Raw genomic sequence first — 23,661 nt, forward strand, 5'->3', positions numbered from 1 at the left:
GGGGTAATCCATATAACAATGGTGTGCCCTCTTGCTTGCATACTGCTGAGTGTAAGATTAACAACTTCCGGGTACTCAATTCTTGGCAAGGTTAGCTCCTTGATCTTGGAATCCGACACAAAAGCACTTTATGAGAAGAGGTGAAGGTTGAATGTAATGACTCTAGATGGGGAGTTTGCCATGGCCTGGGATATGAGAGGCTGGAGGCCACTGGAATATTGTCATTGAAAGATTCACTCCGCATCCTTCCCCATCCTCCCTTTCTCTCTCTCTCTCTCTCTCACTATTCTCTTTCTCCCCCTTTGTCTCATTATGCCCTCCTCCTAGCTGTACTCTCCACCTCTGGACTCTATAGTCTACCCCTGCTTTTTTGTAGTGGATGGTGTTGACCTGTGATCACTGGCGGATCCAGGGGGGGGGGGGCAATGGGGCAATTGCCCCCCCGAGATTCTCCCCTGCCGGCTAATGCAGGGCAGGCATTGTCCAAGCGCCAGCCCTGCTATGTGCCTGTGGACTGGAAAGGGAGATCAGAGTTCTCCCTCCCCGGTCCGCAGGCACATTGCTGACAGCCGGCAGGGGAGGGAGGGAGAGAGGACCCGGGAGCTCAGCGTGCAGCTCCTCCAGGTCCTCCTCTTGCGGTTACCACGGCAACGCTCCAAATCTCGCAAGAGTGAACTCTAGCCCTGGAGCGCGGGCTAGAGTTCACCTCACCATTGGGACCACCAGGGATTCCCACTGGACCACCAGGGATTCCCACTGGGACCACCAGGGATTTCCCACTGGGACCACCAGGGATTCCCACTGGGACCACCAGGGAATGAAATATGTCTCCCCTCCTCCCAGTAAAGGTAAGAAGGGAGGGGGGACATAGAATATTTATTTTATAAAAAAAAATTTAAAGCCTCCCTACCCTCCTTCCCCCCCATACCCACACTACACACACTGCCCTCCATACACACACTACTCACACTGCCCCCATACACACACTGCCCCCATACACACACTGCCCCCCCATACGCACACTACTCACACTGCCCCCCATACACACACTGCACACACTGCCCCCCATACACACACTGCCCCCCCCATGCACACACTACACACACTGCCCCCCATACACACACTACACACGCTGCCCCTCCATACACACACTGCCCCCATACACACACTGCCTCCCCATACACACACTGACCCCCATACACACACTGCCCCCCATACACACACTACACACCCTTACCCCCCATACACACACTGCCCCCATACACACACTACACACTGACCCCCATACACACACTGCCCCCCCCATACACACACTTCTCACACTGCACCCCATACACACACTACTCACACTGCCCCCCATACACACGCTGCCTCCCCATACACACAATGCCCCCCATACACACACTGCCCCCATACACACACTACACACACTTCCCCCCATACACACACTGCCCCCATACACACACTACACACACTGCCCCCATACACACACTTCCCCCCATACACACACTACACACACTGCCCCCCATACACACACTGCAACTCTCTCTCACACACACACACACTGCCCCACACATACACTGTCCCCTAACACACACACTGCAACCCTGACATACACTGCCGCCCTCACGCACTTGCACACACACTTCACCGCTCACACACACTGCATCTTTCACACACACTTCACCCCTAACACATACCACTGCTCCTATGCCCCATATCCCAGCAGACCCCAGGTAAGTTGTCAAACTGTTCTTAAACGGTTTGACTACTTACTCTGGGATGGGATCCTGGCACTACGGGCACCCTAACTACTACACTGAGCTGTAGTGGTTATTGTGCCTGCATTATTTCTTTAAATAATCTACAAGTGCCGCTCCCGAGATCAGGCTCTGAATCCGCCACTGCCTGTGTTAGTACACTCCACTTTATAATCTCAGTTACATGCCCCCCATACACACACTGCACACACTGCCCCCATACACACACTGTTCCCCATGCACACACTACACACACTGCCCCCATACACACACTACACACGCTGCCCCTCCATACACACACTGCCCCCATACACACGCTGCCTTCCCATACACACACTGCCCCCCATACACACACTGCCCCCATACACACACTACACACACTTACCCCTCATACACACACTGCCCCCATACACACACTACACACTGCCCCCCATACACACACTGCCCCCCATACACACACTGCCCCCCCATACACACACTACTCACACTGCCCCCATACACACACTACTCACACTGCCCCCCATACACACACTGCCCCCCATACACACGCTGCCTCCCCATACACACACTGCCCCCCATACACACACTACACACACTTCCCCCCATACACACACTGCCCCCATACACACACTACACACACTGCCCCCCATACACACACTGCCCCCCATACACACACTACACACACTGCCCCCCATACACACACTGCAACTCTCTCACACACACACACACACACACTGCCCCACACATACACTGTCCCCTAACACACACACTGCAACCCTGACATACACTGCCGCCCTCACGCACTTGCACACACACTTCACCGCTCACACACACTGCACCTTTCACACACACTTCACCCCTAACACATACCACTGCTCCTATGCCCCATATCCCAGCAGACCCCAGGTAAGTTGTCAAACTGTTCTTAAACGGTTTGACTACTTACTCTGGGATGGGATCCTGGCACTACGGGCGCCATAACTACTACACTGAGCTGTAGTGGTTATTGTGCCTGGATTATTTCTTTAAATAATCTACAAGTGCCGCTCCCGAGATTAGGCTCTGAATCCGCCACTGCCTGTGTTAGTACACTCCACTTCATAATCTCAGTTACATGACTTTTGCTAACGCTTTAAATGACTACTTTTCTCTGTCATGTTTACACTATGTTTATAATTGATGCCGGACAGAGAAGCGCCTACCACACAACCTTGGAAATGTACACTATTAGCTAGTATTGGTAATCTGGAGTCCCATAATGTTGTTACAAAACAAAAATATTTTCCAATGTAATGATTATCACTTCTAAACTCCTTCTAAACTCCTTGATTCTGAATCTTGGAATTGTGAGAAAATATGAGAAATTGTTTTTCTTCCCATTTTGTAATTTGCCAACCACATGCTATAAATAAAGTGAATTGACAAATGTAAAACTCCAAATAAATAATGTCTAAAAAAAAAAAAAAAACATCATCAGGGTTCTGGAGAGCTAATCTCTCAACCAATGAATTATATTCTGTGCATATAAATATGCCCATAATTAACATTAGCATTCTGGGCTGGCTAATGAAGGGGCTGAAGTCTTTATGTGCAGTGTTTCAAATTCAAATCACTGAAGTAGTCATAGTGCTTGGAGTAACCCTTTAACCTTTATATAATGTATTCAAAAAACAACTTACCGGTAACCCTGATCTAGTGAACAGCACAATGGAATGTATTGTTGCTGTGAGAAAAAGAAATATTAAGGACATTTGTTAGCAGATACAATTTGCTACCAGTGTAAAAAAAAAAAAAAAAAAAACTGTACAAAAATAGCAATTAAGGTTGAAATCTTGGACATAATTGTTTGGCATTTTCCAGAAGGTAGCTATTAGTGATATGTAGAAAATTATTCCAGTTGCCATTCTTGCCACTTCTCTACCATTGGTTCAGCTAGGACAAAGCACGACTAGAACATAGCAAAGATAGAGTCATCCATTCTCAGGAGATCTCATAGTTCCTGGGGGAAGGAAAGGAATTATGCTTTAGGTCAAGATATTTTTTACATGTCTTGGTCAAAAATAGTCTTGTCTTGGTAGTGTTTCAACTTACTCAAGAAAACAGGCTGGAGACTTGATTTACAGCATCGCTGGGCAGCGTGCACAGAAAACAAACATCTTTAAGTAGAGCTGCATCTGAGTCACATAAATACTCAAAGAGCATAAGGTCTAATTCAGCCAATAACTCCTCAATCTCATATAGTGTGACATTAATATTCTTTACATACAGTGACAGGTTTGCAGTTCTAATCTGAGTCAATGTTCTTTTTAGCCAACTAACTTTTCTTTTAATTGGAATGATTTTACCATCAGCATAATTTAAATACCCCCTATTATGTTGTATTGAATATGGAGTCAGCACTGATTCAATACACAAAATCTGATCTTTCCTATTCCTTTAGTGTATTTTAATTTATATGTATTTTTGAAACAGCACACATACTTTCAATAGTACTTTATATGAGAGGCATATTCTTTAAAGAAAAAGGAAAAATTGCTTTCAAGAGAGATGTAAGGCACATCCGACAATTATAATTCCATCAAAAGAAACACAAAACAGCTGATTGCAAATTCTCTAGGACTTTTTTTCATTTCAGTATACAAGAAAGAATTAGAGAAGTATGTACACTGAAAATATAAAATATTATTTCACACAATGCATGACTCTAATTGCATATATTTTTCCCATTTATATATTCTGATGTGCTGATTTAAACATCTGTTTTTTCCCCACATTTGATTAATTGCTATGTCTGTCTGTATGTTTATCTATCTATCTATCTACCTCTCCCTCTCTATCTGTCTCTCTATCTCTGTCTGCCTCTCAAACGCTCTATCTTCTGTCTGTCTCTCAATCTCTGGATCTTCTGTCTGTCTCTCTATCTCTGTCTTCTGTCTCTCTGTCTACTGTCTGCATCTATATCTCTGTCTTCTGTCTGCCTCAATATCACTCTGTCTGTCTCTCTATCTCTGACTGCCTCTCAAACACTCTATCTCTGTCTGTCTCTCAATCTCTCTATCTCTGTCTGTCTCTCTATCTATCTTTTATCTGTCCATATATTAATCTCGCCATTGATTGAGTAAATTTATTTTACTGTTAGGAAGGATTGTGTTATCTTTTCTACATAAACAGCTGGTAATTAGGAAGCAAATACGTCAGTCTCACGGTTTTTAACTGGACAAATGAGATCAATTATATACCGTATTTCTGCGCTTCCTTAAACGCAGTTAAATAGTTCTGTGTTTCATTAAAAGTATAACTGCACTCCTTATCCTTCTTAAAAATTATACGTTGGCCCTGGTTATGCTCTTTGCTCCAGTGTATAGCACGACACTATATAATACCATTTTAATAGATCCTTTCAGTAGCACTTTCCAAAGAAACAAATATAAAAACAGAAAGGCTATAAAAAATCCAGAAATAAAAGAAGGTCTTTATCATTACAATATAACACCTGTTGTACTTATTGGAGGCTAAATCAAGTTCAAAATCCCACAGAGAAAAAGAAAAGCAAAGAGCAAATCATAGCAGAGCATATTAGACAGAAAAGAAAATGTTTAATAAAAGATGAAAAGTCACAGTCTACATCTAAAGTCGTGAATATTATGTTTTGATTACTCTGCCCACATAATAGTTGATGGTACACTAATTCCTAATGCTATAGTGTTCTACTAACTATTTATATGTTCAGCTCTCCTGTGTGGATAAAATTCTACTTACCTCTTAGTCCTTGCGACCGCCCACCCCTTTGCCTGAGTTCATCAATTCCATCGGGAAGCATTTGGAGGCTAGAGCACAAGTATGGCAAATTGCTGCACTGCTGCAATCAGCATCTCCCCACAGAGGTGCATTAAATCAATGCATCTTTATTGGGAGCATTCAGCATCTCCCTGCACAGCATAGAAACACTGAACGGAAGGAATCAGACTTACATTTTTTTAATTTATTTTTTAAATGTTCTCACTTATTCCTCTGTATTGTGTGTTCTCCGAAAATAAAACAATGCTTGACTTCCTAAACTAATATTATGGGGAAAAAATATGTTCTTCTCTTTATGTCACAGTGAACATTGACATTGCAGTTTTTCTTTAAACTTACATATATATTTTGTACATTATCATGTGGTGTGCTGTTTATTAACTTTTTATTAAGGGATCTTCATTTCCTGATAAACAGTACAGCACATTGTTTGGAATTCAAAATTTAAATATATTTTCCCTTTGTAATTATATTGTGTTAACTCTTTTTCATATAATACACTTATTTATATGCATATCGCAGAACTGTATTATATGTCCAAAGTATAAATTAAAAGAACACTATAGCGTTACGAATACAGATGCGCTAAACATAATTTTACTCTCCTTTTTCAGCACTAGGACTGCATTTCTGATCTGTCCGCCACTCTTGCAACAGAAAGGAGGCATCACTTCCTCATCTCTGGAGCATTCCTCAAAGAGGAACATTAACCCCTTAAGGACCAAACCTCTGGAATAAAAGGGAATCGTGACATGTCCCACATGTCATGTGTCCTTAAGGGGTTAAGGATTAAAATGCACTCACATCCAATGTTTTTAATAGAAATCCATTGCTTAACTACGAGCAGCAATGTCATGTGTTCGAGTTTTACTCGGTTGTTGCAGCAGAAGCGCCTCTAGTGGCTGTCTGGTAAACATTGCAGTTTCTGCAAATTTCTGCAAACGACAGGATCACTGCATCCAGACCACTTCATTGAGAGGAAGTGGTCTTGGTGACCTTAATGGTCTTTTAACATAGTGTATATGAAGAATATGACAGCCCTATGAGAGGCAGTTCAAATTAATGCAAAAAGGTTTGTTAGAACATATCACATATATTTGATGCAAGTACATGTTATCAGTCTGAGAGTATCTCAATGAGTATGGCTGGTTTTATATCATGTGGGGATAGCTACAAGTGATGTGTGTTGTTGTTGTGGGTACTGGTGAGTGATATGAGTGCATGGGGGTTTGCTTAAGTGGTATGTATTGCTGTTTGCAGATAGCTATGAGTGATGTTTATGGTAGCTATAGGGTAGCTGGTGTCGAAAGCTATGAATGATGTGTGGGTAGCTGTGACTGATGTGTGCTCTTTATTGGTAGTAATGAGCGTCAATCCTTTTGTTTAAACTGGAACCATTAAATTTACATTAATCAAGACCTGAGATTAGTTTGTGATATATCACTGTGTAAGATTATGTAACGTGGACAATTTACATATATGTGTTTTCCAAAAAAACTGTACTTGTCAAAGAAATGTTATACTGCTGGACCTCTATTATCAAGTGCAAGGATTCATTTATCAGAATAACAGGGTTTGTGTACAAATATCCATTGGCCGAGATAGACATACACATTTAAACTTGACTATGGGTATTGACACTGAGTTTGACTTATGAATAATCAAATATAAATGGAAAGGAAAGTCTTTAGTAACATCTCATTTAACAATTGATATGACATTAATAAATTAATCAGAACACATTCTGGTGAAATATTGGACAGGAAGGCCAGGCAGTTAGATAGCGTGGGCTGCGGATTTATAAACTCTATGTTAATATTCTGACTTTAATGAATTGAGCATATCACTTAGATGAAGCAATTGCAATATTTCTTGTTCTCTTAAATGCAGAGTTAATAGACATACCTTGATCGCTCATGCATGAAGTTCCTGTTTCTCATTCCAATAATCTTCGATAATAGTCAAACCAAAACCCCACATAAAAGATTACATTAAAGAATTGTACAGTTGTTGAAAATTCACTCATCTTTTTACTTATTTTATATTTTAATATTTGCCAGTGTAGGTTAAGCAGAGAGAATCTAGATGGGTTGTTTTTTTGTCATCTTCCTTGGTAAGGTGGACAATAAGCATGATTTTACGGTATTGGTAATTCACTTTGTCAGGCAGCTTTAAATATTCACCCAACGTTCAAACTGTCAAGCAAGGATTTAATGCATAATCATATAGATGTAACCAGAATCATTTTTTTTTCTATCTGCATGTAATTGAGTTGGACTGTTAACCAAAACAGCACTTCCTTTACCACATTGTTTCATCATTTACATACACAAATCTACCTATTGGTGCATGCAAATTAAAAACCTTGAAAGCAATGGGGGAAACTTGCTAAGAATATGCATGGCCATTGGCTTTAAATAGAGATAGCTAATTCACCCGTCATGATAAATTTTGAGTCACTTAAATTAACTGTGCTGCAAATCAGTCACAGAATAATTTCAAGTTCTACTTTACTGTAAATGCTTTCTATAGAAAAACGCTCGAGGATTGCTGTTGGGGCACCATGAGCCTGTCTGTATTTATCACAATGCACAATAAAAATAAAGATTTAAAAGAAAAAAAAAAAAAGAAATGTATTTAGTACTAAAATACTTGGTTTGTACATTAACCCTCACATTGACAGAGCCTCTAGCAAAGTCTTTACAACATCTAGTTACTGTTTTATATTTTAAAGTGTATTTTTTTTGTCTGTCTGTCTCTCTCTCTCTCTCCCTCTCCCTCTCTCTCTCGTAAATATATATTGCACTGATGAGTAAAATCAAATGTTATCCACCTTTTCTGTCTTAATACATTCATTTTAAGTTCTTCTTTCTATTACATTGCTTTCAAATGCCCTTTATCATTCAGGGTTATGCATAAAGTTTGAACTGTCAGGAATTCAAAGTGAATTTTAAAGTTTAGTTCAAAATAGACTAACTGAATACATGGCTGATATGGGAATTTCTTCTAGTTTGTATATTTTGGATTATCATTTGAAATTCAGTTTGTGGTTCACAGGTTCAAATTCACAGTGGTACACAATTTTGAAATAAAGCAACAACAAACTTAAACTTGTCAGACAGAATGGATCATCAAAATGTCTTGTATGAGGAACATATGGACGGATGTTGGTTATCAGCCACCAGTTCAAATGTAATTCCATGGTGGTCTGAAGGGCCTTTCGGCTAGTTTTATGGTAACACAGCCTTTGAGCTATGCAACCCATTTGGTCAACATCTGCATTGTCCTGCATGATTTCTAAATTTTGTTCTAGAAAGCAGTAGCTATGAGTCATCCAAGAGGAATAAATCTGTATACACTTTCCCAAGTAGTGCATTTTAAGAGGTATAGAAAATTATTCATTTTTCTAAAGTCAATATCACAAGTCTCTGCATTTTTAAAATGTAATTAAGACTGTCTATTCTAGGTAGTCCATTGTGAAAAGGTCCCTGGTTGATGCTAATTATATAAGTTCATTACATTTTTTTAATTCAAGATCGTCCAACCATTCACAATGTTATTAGTAGTTCTAAGTCTTCATGATAGAATACTAAATTTCCATATCTATTTCCAATGTGTTGCTATATACTTTTCACATTTCTCCTTTTAAATCTTAACAGACCTTCTTATCAGTGTGCCCAACCATTCGAATTTGCTATTCGTAAGATGCTAATCAATAACAGGAGCAGAACATTTCACTAGTCTCTCTGCCAGACTGGCTTAATTTCATTTTGTGAAAGCTGGCTATAGATGAATATTAAATATAGGATAAAACTGCTTGCTACATAGTTTTTTATAGTATTAGATCATTTATACACCTTAATACTTATGTATACTAGTTGAGGCAAAAACTTCATTTCTACATTTAAAAGATAAATTCACAACAAAACAATTATAAACATAAAATATAGATTTCAAATACATATAAGGATGTATTTTTTTAATATGAGATTTGAAGTGGTTTAGTTTCAGCTTTGGTGTGCTGTTTTAAAAACATCTTAATTAACACATTATTGATTTAGATTTTACACCTGAGACTTATGCAGGACATTATTCTTCCCTGGTTTGAATCCCATCCACAATCTCCTGATATCTTCTGTAACACAAGCTTTGGGAGATAAGAGGAAATGTTCAATAAATAATTATATAAAGAAGCCTGAACAGAGACAAATTTGGCATATGGATTTATTGTATTGACTCCACGTAGTCTAAACATTGCAAGCTGTTTTTCAGTTATTTCGTGACCTTTAATTTAACTAATTGAACATTTTATTTAACATAGTCTTGCTTGTTTCACCACTGACTCAATTAAATTTAAATCAGCGGACTGTGAATCATGCTAGTGACATTAGAAAATAAATCGGGATGGTTACAATAATATTCTGTTTTAATATTAACTGCTGTTAGCTGTTGAAATTTTTTTTTTTTTTCTTTAGGAACAGAATATATTGATGTGTGGGTATAAATTCCTAGATTTTACTATTAACATGACGTAAAGTCATGATTTTATTAAAGACACGGAGGCGAGTATTATGCTTCTCTTTCTTTAATTCTCCCTCAGCAGCGAAGAGAGATATATGCAAAAGAGATAAAAAAGAACAAATAACATAAGCATATTGACAGTGCTATCATGGGTATCCACCCCCTTAGTATATAAGGTGTAGCACTTCCTGTTTCTTCCTCTTTCTTCTGCGATCCGAAGACCAGATCCATAACTGAACGATAAACTTGGCCCGAACAGGAACAGTGGGCGGTAGTCAAAATTCCATTCTTTGATGATGGACTGTAGAACTTAGTAACGGTACTTCAACACCATGACAGTATAATTCAGGCTAAAATGAAAGGAGAAATATGGTAATATTCGGTTGATGACTGGTTGTATCATATACCCCCACAACAGTTATAATTAATGTGTACAGCATTATCGTCATGACGTCACACATAAGATATCTATCAGATTATGTCCACAGTAGCACGTAGAGTCACTTACCTGAAGGATGTAGGAAAACCTGTAAAAGGCAGTTTGAACTTACGGTTACATCCGCTTGAGGTCGATATCCTTGCTAAATCCAATCCCTCCACCCAGGGAGGGCGGGAAGGGAATAATACTCGCCTCCGTGTCTTTAATAAAATCATGACTTTACGTCATGTTAATAGTAAAATCTAGGCTCCTATTATGCTCTTTCAAAGCTGAGCAATAACTCTTTCCGAAAAATGTTGGATTGGTTTAAAGTAGAAATTCCGGAATGTGGATTCCGTAGACCAGTCTGCGGCCTTCAGGATATCCTCTAATCGACATCCTATCGTCGATGCTTTAGAAGCCATAGCGCCTCTCACCGAGTGGGCCGAGAAAACTGTTACGTCTATCCCTGCTGAAGCTAATAACAACTTGGCCCAACGGGCAAGCGTAGGTGTAGATACCGGGAGGTGCGGTCTCTTCAGAGAAATAAACAATGGGCCTTCGTTTGATGGTCGGAGGGAAGAAGTACGGGATTCATATTCTTTCAAGCACAGTACTGGGCACAGCTTCTGTTGGTTCGGGAGGCGTGGATAGAAAACATGCTTAGTCGCTGACTTAGTTCTTCGTGAAATATCAAATGACACCCCCTCCGGGGTGAATGTGCGGGCTTGCCAGTCTAAGGCTCGTACATCTGATACTCGTTTACAGGATAGTAAGCATAAAATCATGAGCAATTTAGCAGACAAATGTTTAAGTGATAGTGCCGAGTTGTCGGGCCACTCTTCTAAGAATTTGAACACAATGTTGACGTCCCAAAAGGACCCGTATCTGGATTTTGGAGGCCGTGCAAAACGTATGCCTTTGAGCAGGCGACAGATCAGGGGGTTCTGTCCGAGAGGACTTCCGTCTACATTATCGTGACCAGCCGAGATAGCCGATCTGAAGATGTTGACTGTACGGAACGCCTTGCCCGATTCGAATAAATGAGTGAGGAAGTCTAGTACTGTCTTCACAGGAGCTGATATGGGATCCACTGATTTTCCCAGGCACCAATCGGACCAAACTCTCCATGCCGCAGCATATGTGCGCCGAGTTCCTGGTGCCCATGCGTTCGCCAAGAGTTGGGTAGTTGTTTGTGGCGAAACCAACCTCGCCACTGGGCCCTGGAGAAGCCTGTTTGCTAGCCTCCTACCTACTGACTATGGCCCCTGGGTTATTTGGGGCATATTGTACTGTATATTGCTGCTACTGGCCCTTTTAACAGCATCTATGGACATATTGGGACTTTTGGGACTACTGTCCCTTTAAGATTGTGAAGCATATTCAAGTGTACTGCCTGTAATATTATATATGTATTTATAGATGTGTTAAGTTTATCCTGGGTGATTTGTATGCAGCATTCTGATTGTTCGGTAGAATCACTCCATTCAGTATATTGAGTGAAACTACCGAACAACCAGACCACCCAGGAATGAGTGTGCCTCCAATTACCGTTTGCAACAATGTTGCAAACAGGTAATTGGCAATCAGTGCAGTGTGGTCTTTGTCCTCTGGGTGGCCGCCATTCGGGAAACAAACACGTGGCGGCGGCCATCTTAAACTACCGAACAGCGGTGTTTTGCCGTCGAGTGTCTGGAACTAAAATCGGACACTTGACTAGGCAAACACCGCTGAGACCTCCATACTTCCAGAAATTCGTATGGAAACTACCGAATGACCCGCCGTTCGGTAGAAAGAGCCCCATAAACAAGGGAATTCATTCAAACCCTCTCCAGGCTCTATAACACAGGCAATTCGCCTGTTTTCATTCCCTTGTTTGTGACCGACCGCAGGGCCAAAATGCATGGAACTGTTTTCGGATACTTTACCCATGCGGTCGGTCAAATCTTTGGAACCCCATATCTCACGAACCATTCATCCGAATTACTTGAATTTTGAATATGTTGTCCCCCTGAATAAGGGCTATCCAGCGATGCTGGATTTAAAGGTGTACCCCCGGGTTTTGGGGTACATCCAGAACTTGGCTGAAAAAGTGTACCGGATAATTGAGTTTAATGTTATCTGAGGGGAGGGGATGTGTGGGCTGAACCATGTATGTGATTGGTTATTTTATGCCTCCCCCTGGGTGTGGCCTGTATGTGGATTAGTGTAATAAAAGCCAGGCTGGATGTGCCAGTCCAGAGTTCCTGTTTTACCCTCAAAGTGATGTGTCGTCTCATTATTGGGGGGAAGGATTTATTGTATGCTGTTCCAGTTGACTGCTAGGAGTACAAGCCTATTCGTATGGTTCCTATTCAATGGTCTACAGCATTCATATGCTTGGGAGAATTTAAAGGTTTCTCGGATTCGGTGATTGTGGTGTCTGCCAGAGTGCTTGGAGTCCTCAGGAAGCACTAGGAGCATCCATTAACGGAGGTACTCAGTCGGGGTGCCAGGTGATCCGTTACATTGTTCTCGAAACTTCCGTGATTTCCCAGGGTCCCCTGAAAGGAGCCATGCCATGAGACGGAGCATTCCCCGCTCTATCAGGTCGTGGTTCTCCCCATCCGGATTGGTTAACAGGGACGTGTGATCCGGCAGTAGATGTGGGAAATCGATTGCCATTTCCAGAAGGTGAGGGAACCAGGGTTGAGATCTCCAGCATGGTGTTATCAAAACTACTGTTGCTTTGAACCGTCGGATGTACGCCAGAGTCCGAGCAATCAGGTTGAACGGGGGAAAGGCGTATGTTCGTCCCCCGGTCCAGTCTTGAAGAAAGGCATCTGTTGCCAAGGCTTCCGGATCCGGTCGCCAGCTGAAAAATTGAGGAAGTTGTGTGTTCAGTCTGGATGCAAAGAGATCCACACTCAGTGGACCCCATAGCCGTGCGATCTTGGAAAAGACCTTCGGTTGAAGCCTCCAATCCCCCAGATCCCTCAGGTATCTGGAGTTCCAGTCCGCGGCGTAATTGTCTAGGCCTGGTATGTGCTCCGCGGTCACCGACACATTGTTTTGTAAGCAGTAGTGCCAGAAGTCTCGAGCTAAAACTGCCAGGATGCGTGATTTGGTACCTCCCAGATGGTTTATGTACCTGACCGCCGAGATATTGTCCAACTTGAGGAGGATTGAGCAAGAGACGCTCCTGGGAGTGAGGCTGCGTATGGCAAATGAGGCTGCCAGTAGTTCCAGTGAGTTTATGTGGAGGAAGGATTCGTCTACTGACCATCTGCCTCCTGTGGAGATGGAGCCGCAGCGCGCGCCCCAGCCATGTAAGCTCGCATCCGACTCTATTATTATATCCGGAGTGGAACCGAAGATCGCTCGTCCGTTCCATGCTTCCATGTGGGTCAACCACCAGTCCAACTCCTCCTTGGATTCTTCGTCTAGAGTGATGTTGGACTCGTACGACTGCCCGTTCCGTAGGCAAGAAGCTTTCAGGCGCTGTAACGCCCGATAGTGGAGTGGTCCCGGGAAGATCGCCTGTATGGAGGCCGCTAGTAATCCGATTACTCGGGCTAGTTGTCTCAGGGAGATATTTGGACGGTGTCTTATCTTCCTGATCTCCTTCTTGATGCTGGACATCTTGTCCGCAGGGAGACATAGAATCTGTTGTACCGAATCGACTCGGAATCCCAGGAATTCCATCTGCTGAGATGGTTGTAGTACCGATTTCTCCCAATTCACTAGGAAGCCTAGGTTCTGTAGGAGGTGCAGAGTCCACGACAGATGTGATAGTAGAAGGGATCTCGTTTCTGACAGTATGAGGATATCGTCTAGGTAGATGATGAGACGAATTCCGTGTAATCTGAGGAATGTAACCACTGGTTTCAATACTTTCGTAAAGCACCAGGGGGCGGAGGATAGACCAAAGGGAAGGCAGCGGAAGCGCCACTTCCTTGTGTCCCATTGGAATTGTAATAGGTTCCTGTGTGTAGGAGTTATCGGGATCGTGAGATACGCATCTTGCAGATCGAGTTTCACCATCCAGTCTCCTGGGAGAAGGAGGTCTCGGAGGCAGTGTATGCCCTCCATTTTGAAATGATGGTATCGGATAAAGGCATTGAGGGGTCTTAGGTTGATAACCGGGCGGACACCCCCGCCTTTCTTTGGTACCAAAAACAGGTTGCTTACAAAACCTGGGGTATCTAGAGGGATTTCCTCTATGGCATTTTTGTTGTGAAGGACCTCTATCTCTGCGGAGATGAGGTCGCGGTGTGACTGTGGCATGTGTGGTACGTTTGGGGGGCAAACCTGAAAAGGGGGGTCCGTCAGTTCTAGGTGATATCCCTTTACAGTCTGTAACACCCAGTTGTCGGACGTGATAGTGGCCCAAGTCTGAGAGAACAAAGCCAATCTGCCCCCCACATTTATATGGGAAAAATGGGGAAAGATCGTACTCACCATAAGGGCGTTTTCCTGGGGCCGTTCCTCTGCCGCCACGGGTATTCCAAGCTCTTCCTCGAGAGGGAAAGAACGGAGTGTAGGATGGAGTGTAGGAGCGCTCCTGGTTTTGCCTCTGTGTGCTGAAGGAGCCTCTGCCCAGTCTGGAGAAACCTCGGGGATTGCGGCCGGGTAGACGGCTCCTACCTCTACCGGCCCCACCGAAAACCTTTTGGTGGAAGACCCTTTTTATGGATGATTGGGCTTTATCCAGAGCCGTGAAGGTTTTGACATAGGAGCCTAGGTCTTTGACGAATGATTCGCCGAATAATAGACCCTTAGCCGCGGCCCCTGGCTCAGTGGAGGCCATGCTCGCCAGTTTGGGCTCAATTTTCATCAGGATAGCCTTCCTGCGCTCCGTTGACATGGCAGTATTGGCGTTGCCAATCATGCAGACCAGGCGTTGGAGCCAGCCAAATGCCACCTCAAAGTCTAATGGTGCCTCACCCGACTGAGCTGCTTCCAGCAGTTCATACAGTTTAGTGACGGGACCCAGGGTGTCTAGGAACTTGTCCTGACAATTACGGAGGGAATAGTCCAATCCCCTTCTAGGTTTCCAGCCGGTTTTGGCTAGAAACTGGACTAATTGGGGGTCCACTTCTGGGGTTTTTGCCACAGCATCAGGTATAATGGGTCGGGGGCATTCCGCTCTCAACTTATTACGGCCCTCCTGAGAGAGGGACTTGCGTACCCTGAGGGCCAGGTATTGGGCGATGTGTACGGGTGGTTCCCACTCAGCCGAGCGTGGGTGTCTCAAGTTGTCAGGGTCAAATAGCGGAACCTCTTTAGGGTCGCCTGTAGGCTCTGCCCCGGGCGCCCCTGAGTGCGCCGAGGTACGTGTTGGCGCCAAGGGGAATTGTTTACCCTGCAGGCCTTCGCCCTCTGAGAGCTCGTCCTCGTACGGATCAGAGTACGGGACGTCTGACCCCTCTTCCCCCTCCTCGTCTGAATCAGACAGTATATCTTGGGCTCTTGCCCGTTTCCAGTCTCTGGTAGCCGTAGCTCGCCCAGAAGCTCTATTGCGCGGTTGTTGCGCGCCATCATGGACAGCCTGAGGCGTGTCAATCAGAGCAGGGTCAACCTGCATGGGGGGGGGGTCTTGTGAGTGCTTGCGTTTGCCTGAAGCCTTGCGTCCTGACAAGGTCCCCTCAGGGGGGGTATGAGTCAAGGCAGGGGTAGTGTGGGGCTGGACCTGCCTGAGCGCTTGTGCGATGGAGTCTGAGATGGTAGAGGACATAGCTCCCATGGCTGATGATATGGCCTTAGAAATAGAGTTGGACATGGTGGTGTCCAGGAGGCATTGAAATTCTTCCGAGCCCATGACCCCAGGGTCAACTATGGGGTCAGGGATAGCATTGGCCATAGAGGGGCTAAGTATGCCAGGGAGTTTATCCCCAGATTGCATGGTAGCAGGATGAATGCAAGTGAGAAAATAACAAATGAAGCTAAAAGGTGAACTAGAGTACTAGGATTGATTAACCCAGGTACAAGAAGGGAAGGTACAGGGAGATGGAGGGTAACTCCAAAGAATAAAGGTTAGGAAGACACTGTACCCGCCTGGAGAGATGAGAGGATTGAAATCAGCGTGCAAGAACGAACCAAAGCACGATAAACGGATCATAAGATGGCCGCCGCCATAACCGGCGACCAGAAATCAATAAAATGGCCGCCGCGAGCTACCGCGCATGCGCGCTGCTCGCGAGTGGCGAAAACGAAAGTAAAGTGAAATCGCCGCGCGGCCGAAAGTAGGTCCGGCCGCCGGTGCTGAAAATAGTGCCGGGAAACGCCGTGGGGGAGACAGTGGAGTCCCGTCGGCGAAACCAGTATGGAGTGACCGGGGGGGGAGCCCCAACCGGAGGGGGGGGGCGAAAACAGATAAGCCCAAAGGTGGAAGGGAGGGTAACACGGTCACACAAGAGATATAGTAAAGGCACAGTAAAAAACAGATAATGGAGTAAACTAGTGGGAAAAAAGGGGAATAAACGTTAAGTCTATCCCAATATAAGTAAAAAAACCGGGTTATATACAGCACAATAACAGAAAAATCCCACCAGAGCACATTATAGATAAAAGGAGGTGTACTTATCTCCTGAGGGAGCAGCGAAGAAAGAGGAAGAAACAGGAAGTGCTACACCTTATATACTAAGGGGGTGGATACCCATGATAGCACTGTCAATATGCTTATGTTATTTGTTCTTTTTTATCTCTTTTGCATATATCTCTCTTCGCTGCTGAGGGAGAATTAAAGAAAGAGAAGCATAATAGGAGCCTCCGTGTCTTTAATAAAATCTATATATATATATTATATATTATGTATGTATGTAGAAAAATTACTGTTGCGTATATCCTGCATATATCAAGTTGGACTTTGGGAAGTCCCCCTTGGGTACAGAAACATGTTTTCAGCTTGACATGCAAATGAGCACAGACAGGCATTGTGTTTTAGATTACAAAATGCATTTCTTTACCAATGTATAATGTTTTAAGCACAGTTTTTTTGTTTTTTGTTTTTTTGTTTTTTAACCACAGCATGCAGACGGAAATTAGAAATGCAATGCCTACTTGTGCTAATTTGCAAACCAGGAACTCTGGATAATTGTGAAGGGTGAATTTCTGTGCCCAATGGGAACTTTCCAAGGTCCAACTTGAGGTGTGAATATGAGAATGTATTGAGATATGAATAAGAGAATGAGTTGAGCGCCAAATGTCTGTAATGAAGTAGAAACAATCTGATAAATTATACTTACAGGTCTCAGTTAGTAGAAGCGCCAACCGGAGTAGATGCATGTTGACTTATTTTCAAATATTCAAGTTAGGGAGCACTTGGGAAATAGTGACATTAATATGGTATACTTTAAGATGATCTAAAAAAAAACCATTTTATATGGGTTGTATAAAAACTATTTTTTAAAAGGCTAAATTCAAAAGTATAAGTGCAACATTACAATGAATGGACTGGCAGGAATTATTCACTGGGAAAAGCAAAGAAATTAAATGGAAGGTCTTTATTCAAATTCTACTGGGAAACAAATATAAAGAAGCAAATTAAAACAAATGTGGCACAAGATAAGAAAAGGGCAATCAAACCATTTAAATCAGGGGTGTCAATTGCTTTCTAATAGCTTCTAACATTCTCTTTTCTAATTTCCACCTATTTCTAATTTATTATTATGATGATGATATTTATATAGCGCCATCAAATTCCGCATCGCTTTACAATGGGTGGACGAACAGACATGTAGTTGTAACTAGACAAGTTGGACACACAGGAACAGAGGGGTTGAGGGTCCTGCTCAATGAGCTTACATGCTAGAGGGAGTGGGGTAAAATGACACAAAAAGGTAAGGATAGTATTAAACTAGTGACAGTTGCAGAAGAGGAATCAGTCAGGAGCTATTAACAGTTTAATTGATACGCTTTTATGAAGAAGTGGGTTTTTAACGATTTTTTGAAGTAATGGAGACTAGGTGAGCATCTAACGGAGGAGGGAAGCGAGTTCCACAGGAATGGTGCAGCCCTCGAGAAATCTTGAAGGCGAGTATCAGAGGTGGGAGTACGGACAGAAGATAGACGTAAGTCTTCAGCAGATCGTAAGGGCCTAGATGGGACATACTTGTGTATAAGAGAGGATAGATAGGTGGGAGCAGCATTATGTAGAGATTTGAAAGCAAGAACCAGAATTTTAAATTGAGCTTTAAATTTTATAGGAAGCCAATGTAGGGACTGACAGAAGGGTGAGGCATGGGAAGTGCGGGCGGACAGGAAGATGAGCCTCGCTGCCGCATTCATTATGGACTGAAACAACGCAAGTTGGGAGCACGTAAGACCACTGAGAAGTGGATTAAATATGTCTAGAGCTAACGGTATTTAGTCTTTTCTATAAGTCTTATAATATGATATTGGAAACCCATCTGGACTTGTACTATTCCTTAAAGTAGTGTACAAAATTGCCTGTTCTAATTCCTCTTCTGTTATTTTTTTTAATTTAATTTACCTCTATGTGTATCATTCAATATCTTATCTAAATAATTACTTAAGTATGATTCCATGTTACCAAGAATCTTTGAATTGACTAATTTATAGCTCTGAGAATGCATTGTATAAAACGTTTTATAATAATGATGGAATGTTCTTGCAATCTCTTCATTATAATACGAGTTTTTACCATTTTTGTCTTTTATCTTTGGTATATAAGTTTTTATTTGTTGTTTTTTAAAATGTTTACACTAAGAATTTGTCCAATTCATATTGAACGGTTTCTGTATATACTGCTCTGACATGGCTAATCTACCGATTAGTAAAATCTCTATTTTAGATCTTATTTTGGTCATTTCTATCCAAATATCTAGTGAGGGAGATTGTTTATGATTCATTTCCAATTTATTAAATTATTCCAGAGTTATCCCTCCATTGAGAGTTTATCATGAGAATTGTGTATATTCAATATAATTCCTGATGATTGCACTAATTTTTTGCACACAAACAAAATTGGGCAGGGGGTGGGGGGGGGGGGGGGGGGGTCGAAAAAGGGAGGGGGTGATTGCTCCACATAATATTTAATATTCTTGAATTTATAACCATATTGAAGGATCTGTGAAATAAAGAACAAGCCTACCCTTGTATATTTATGCAGTTGTAGTAATCTCTTATTTTATCACTCTGAACAAGCCAGATTTGTACTAAATGGTCATTTTATTTTTCAAGTTATTATTAATCTTTCTGATTTTAGAATATGACATATAGTATAATCCATCTGTAGTTTCTAAACTTGGATAAAAAAGCATTTAAGTCACCTCTCATTATAACCACTCCCTCTAAAAAGGATTTTGTTTTCACCAGAACTTGATTTAAAAATGTATACTGGTCAAAATTTGGGGCATATTTATTTACCAGTTTAATTTTTTTATTATTTCAGAAACCTTTATACATTATTATTCTGTCTTTTTGATCACTTAATAATGTGGGCACAGACTCGGCAGGCCACATGTGCACTTGGTGCAGGGGTATATCCTGGTTTTGTGCTGCCCTAGGCAGGACAAAACTCAGGCGCCCCCCTCACCCCCCCCCCCCCCCGCCACCCCCACCCAACCCTTCCCCCGCCTTCTAAATACACACACACTGACAGATACGCATCCATTAGCTAACTGTTAGCTAATGGATGCGTATCTGTCAGTGTGTGTGTGTGTGTGTGTGTGAGTGTATGAGTGTGTCTGTGTGTGAGTGTGTCTGTTAGTGAGTGTGAGTGTGTCTGTTAGTGAGTGTGTCTGTTAGTGAGTGTGTCTGTTAGTGAGTGTGTCTGTTAGTGTGTGTATGTCAGTGTGTGTGAGTGTCTGTTAGTGAGTGTGTGAGTGTGTCTGTTAGCTGCTAACAGACACACTCACACACTCACTAACAGACACACTCACACACACTGACATACACACACTAACAGACACACACAGTCAGACACACACACACACACACACTCTAACAGACACACTCTCACACACACACACTCTAACAGACAAACAGACACACTCACACTCACTAACAGACACACACTAACAGACACTCACACACACTAACAGACACACTCACACACACACACACACACACACACTCTAACAGACACACTCACACTCACTAACAGACACACACTAACAGACACACTCACACACACTAACAGACCCACTCACACACACTAACAGACACACACAGTCAGACACACTCACACACACTCTCACACTCACTAACAGACACACACACACACACTAACAGACACACTCACACACACTAACAGACACACTCACACACACTAACAGACACACACAGTCACACACACTAACAGACACACACACACACACTAACAGACACACTCACTAACAGACACACACTAACATACACACTCACTCACATTAACTAATTTTTTTTTTTAATTTACCCCCCCTTTACCTTTGGGAATGCTGGGGGGGTTCTCCCTCTCCCTGGGGTCTAGTGGGGCTGCCGGTCGGGCTGCTGGGCTGGTTGCAGGGCAGCCGGGCGGCTGGCGAGGGAGCACTTCCTCTGAGCTGTCTGCTCAGCTCCCTCGCGCGCCGCAGAGTGAGGCTGGGAGGCGGAGCCGGAATATGACGTCATATTCCGGCTCCCAGCCTCACTCTGCGGCGCGCGAGAGAGCTGAGCAGACAGCTCAGAGGAAGTGCTCCCTCGCCAGCCGCCCACCCGCCCAGCAGCCCAGGATGTCTGTTAGCTGCAAGGCTAACAAGGCATTTGCCCTGGGCGTTTGGGGGCGGCTTTTTTTGCCGCCCCCTGGAAAATGCCGCCCAAGGCAAATGCCTTGTTTGCCTCGCGGCAAATACGCCCCTGACTTGGTGCAATATATGAATGAGCTCTCTTAATAAAAAGAAGGACGTGATATTCTTAGGGCCTACAATAGGAAAAAAAAAAAACAAATCCACAGAGTGGTTAAAATCCTGATCCATCTGTATACACCAATGTATAGGTGAAAATGTCTGAGCAGAAACATACACCTTTAAGAACTCACAAAGATAGACTGTATTTAATTATATACAGTATAGGGATATTGAATACAGCTTGATCCTATTTATACTGTGTCCTGTACGGTATATACATACATAAATACATAACATATCCAGATGACCAAGGGGGGTTTCCCAGACCACACACAGGCCTGCGGCCGCGGTCTATATGCGCGGGAACCCCCTTGCCGGCAGCACACCAGGGAGCCCGGCGCCGAGAGAAATAAACAGGCGGGGGAGAGGGCGAGAACGACAGGAGCTCCCTTCTCCACCCGGCGGACACACGCGGTCCACGGATCGAGGTGGCCGCGAGGTGCGGCCACGTGTAGAAGTTCCGGTCGGCGGGCAGACAGGAGAAGAAATCACTCACGGGACTGCTGTAAACGTACTCCGCGGTCCCGGGGCTCGGGGGATCGGAGGAGGCAGAAGAGATCAGCCTCCAGAAACCCCCGCGCAAGAAACAAAACCCGTCCGGGAAAAAAGCGAGCAAGCAGGGGGGACAGAAAATAGGGGGAGTGAGATCCGCCAACTGCTACATGTACATCTTTGAGCGTAACAAGATTTTGGATATGTTTAGTGCCCACATTATTTCATACCACAGGTTTGTGGACGATATTTTTATTATTTGGTCTGGAGCAGTGGAAGAACTACAGTCCATGATTAACGTGATCAATAATGATGAATCCCCTGTGGAACTCACACTTCATTGGAGCACTGACAAGATACAATTCTTGGATGTAGAAGTATACAAATGTCACAACAAAATTGGCTACAGCCTATATAAGAAACCATCTGACCGGAATACGTTATTGCACTCCACGAGCTTTCATCCTCAGGCATTAAAAAAGTCTTTACCCATCTCCCAATTCCTCAGGGTACTGAGGAACAATTCCGACAGCACAAATTGTGAAACACAACTTGGGATGATGCAAAGAGCATTCCTGGAAAGGGGATACTATAAGGATACGCTTGAACAAGCCCTTAAACGGGCACGAGAGATCTATGTCAAAGGCACCACCCGATACAATGTCCCACAAATCACGATCCCGATGACATTCAATTCAGCCAGTGGGAACATCTCACGGAGTATTAAAAAACGTTGGGATATTCTATCTGCTGACAACTCTCTGAGTACCATTTTCTCCAATCCCCCTAGAATTGCCTATAGTAGGAATAAAAGTCTCAAGGATCTACTGATGAAAACAGATTTACCAAGGGAAAAGCTGACTTCTGCTAAACCCACTAAGATGGGGTGCTTCAGGTGTACGGGATGTGTCACGTGTGGACATATGCTACCTGGCTCTACATTTGCACATCCACACTCGGGCACTAGATACAAGATTAATCATTATATCTCTTGCCTGACAGACCACGTGATATATCTCATCTCATGCCCATGTGGATTATGCTACGTGGGGAAGACGGATCTCACACTCCGAGACAGAATCAGGGGGCACCGATCATCAATTATGACAGCCTATAGAGATGGGAAAACAGACAAGCCGGTGGCCAAGCACTTCTTGGAATTTAACCATAGACTACCCACCTTGAAATTTATCGCCATCGATGTGATACCAACCCTCATGAGAGGTGGGGATCGATCCAAACTACTACTCCAGAAAGAGACCTTTTGGATCAAACGATTGGACACCCTACAACCCAGGGGACTTAATGAGTATATCTCATTTTCTTCATTTTTAGATACTCGTTAGATTATCTAGATTGGTTTTGTTCTCTTTTCCTTTGATTTGGATCTTCCGTTTTTTAAAAGCTGATCTCTATCATGTTTTGGTTTGTAGTTTTTGTTTAGAGAGGTTTATCGTCAGGGCCAGGCTGGCTCGAGACGGGCCATACGTCTATAATTAAGACGTACACTTTGGTATACATTCTTTTGTACAATTCTTTATCGGCTATGTCCTGCTATGTAGGGTTTTTATATTGTTTTCCTTCTTTCCTTAGATTTTGAGGTTAGGAGGGCAGTGAGGGTTTATTATGGAGATATTTGACAAGCTGTTCTATCCTTATGGGCTTTCTCCTATTCAAGAGATAGGGGGCTGGTATTATTTACTTTTTTGTATATATAGACAGGCTTATAGTGAGGTCTACCAATTGGTTATAGCTATAGATTATTTAACCTGGGGATGCAGACTTGTTTATGTTGTTATGTGTT

The sequence above is a fragment of the Pelobates fuscus genome, chromosome 1 (genome assembly GCF_036172605.1).
Source record: "Pelobates fuscus isolate aPelFus1 chromosome 1, aPelFus1.pri, whole genome shotgun sequence".
Taxonomy (NCBI): Eukaryota; Metazoa; Chordata; class Amphibia; order Anura; family Pelobatidae; genus Pelobates; species Pelobates fuscus.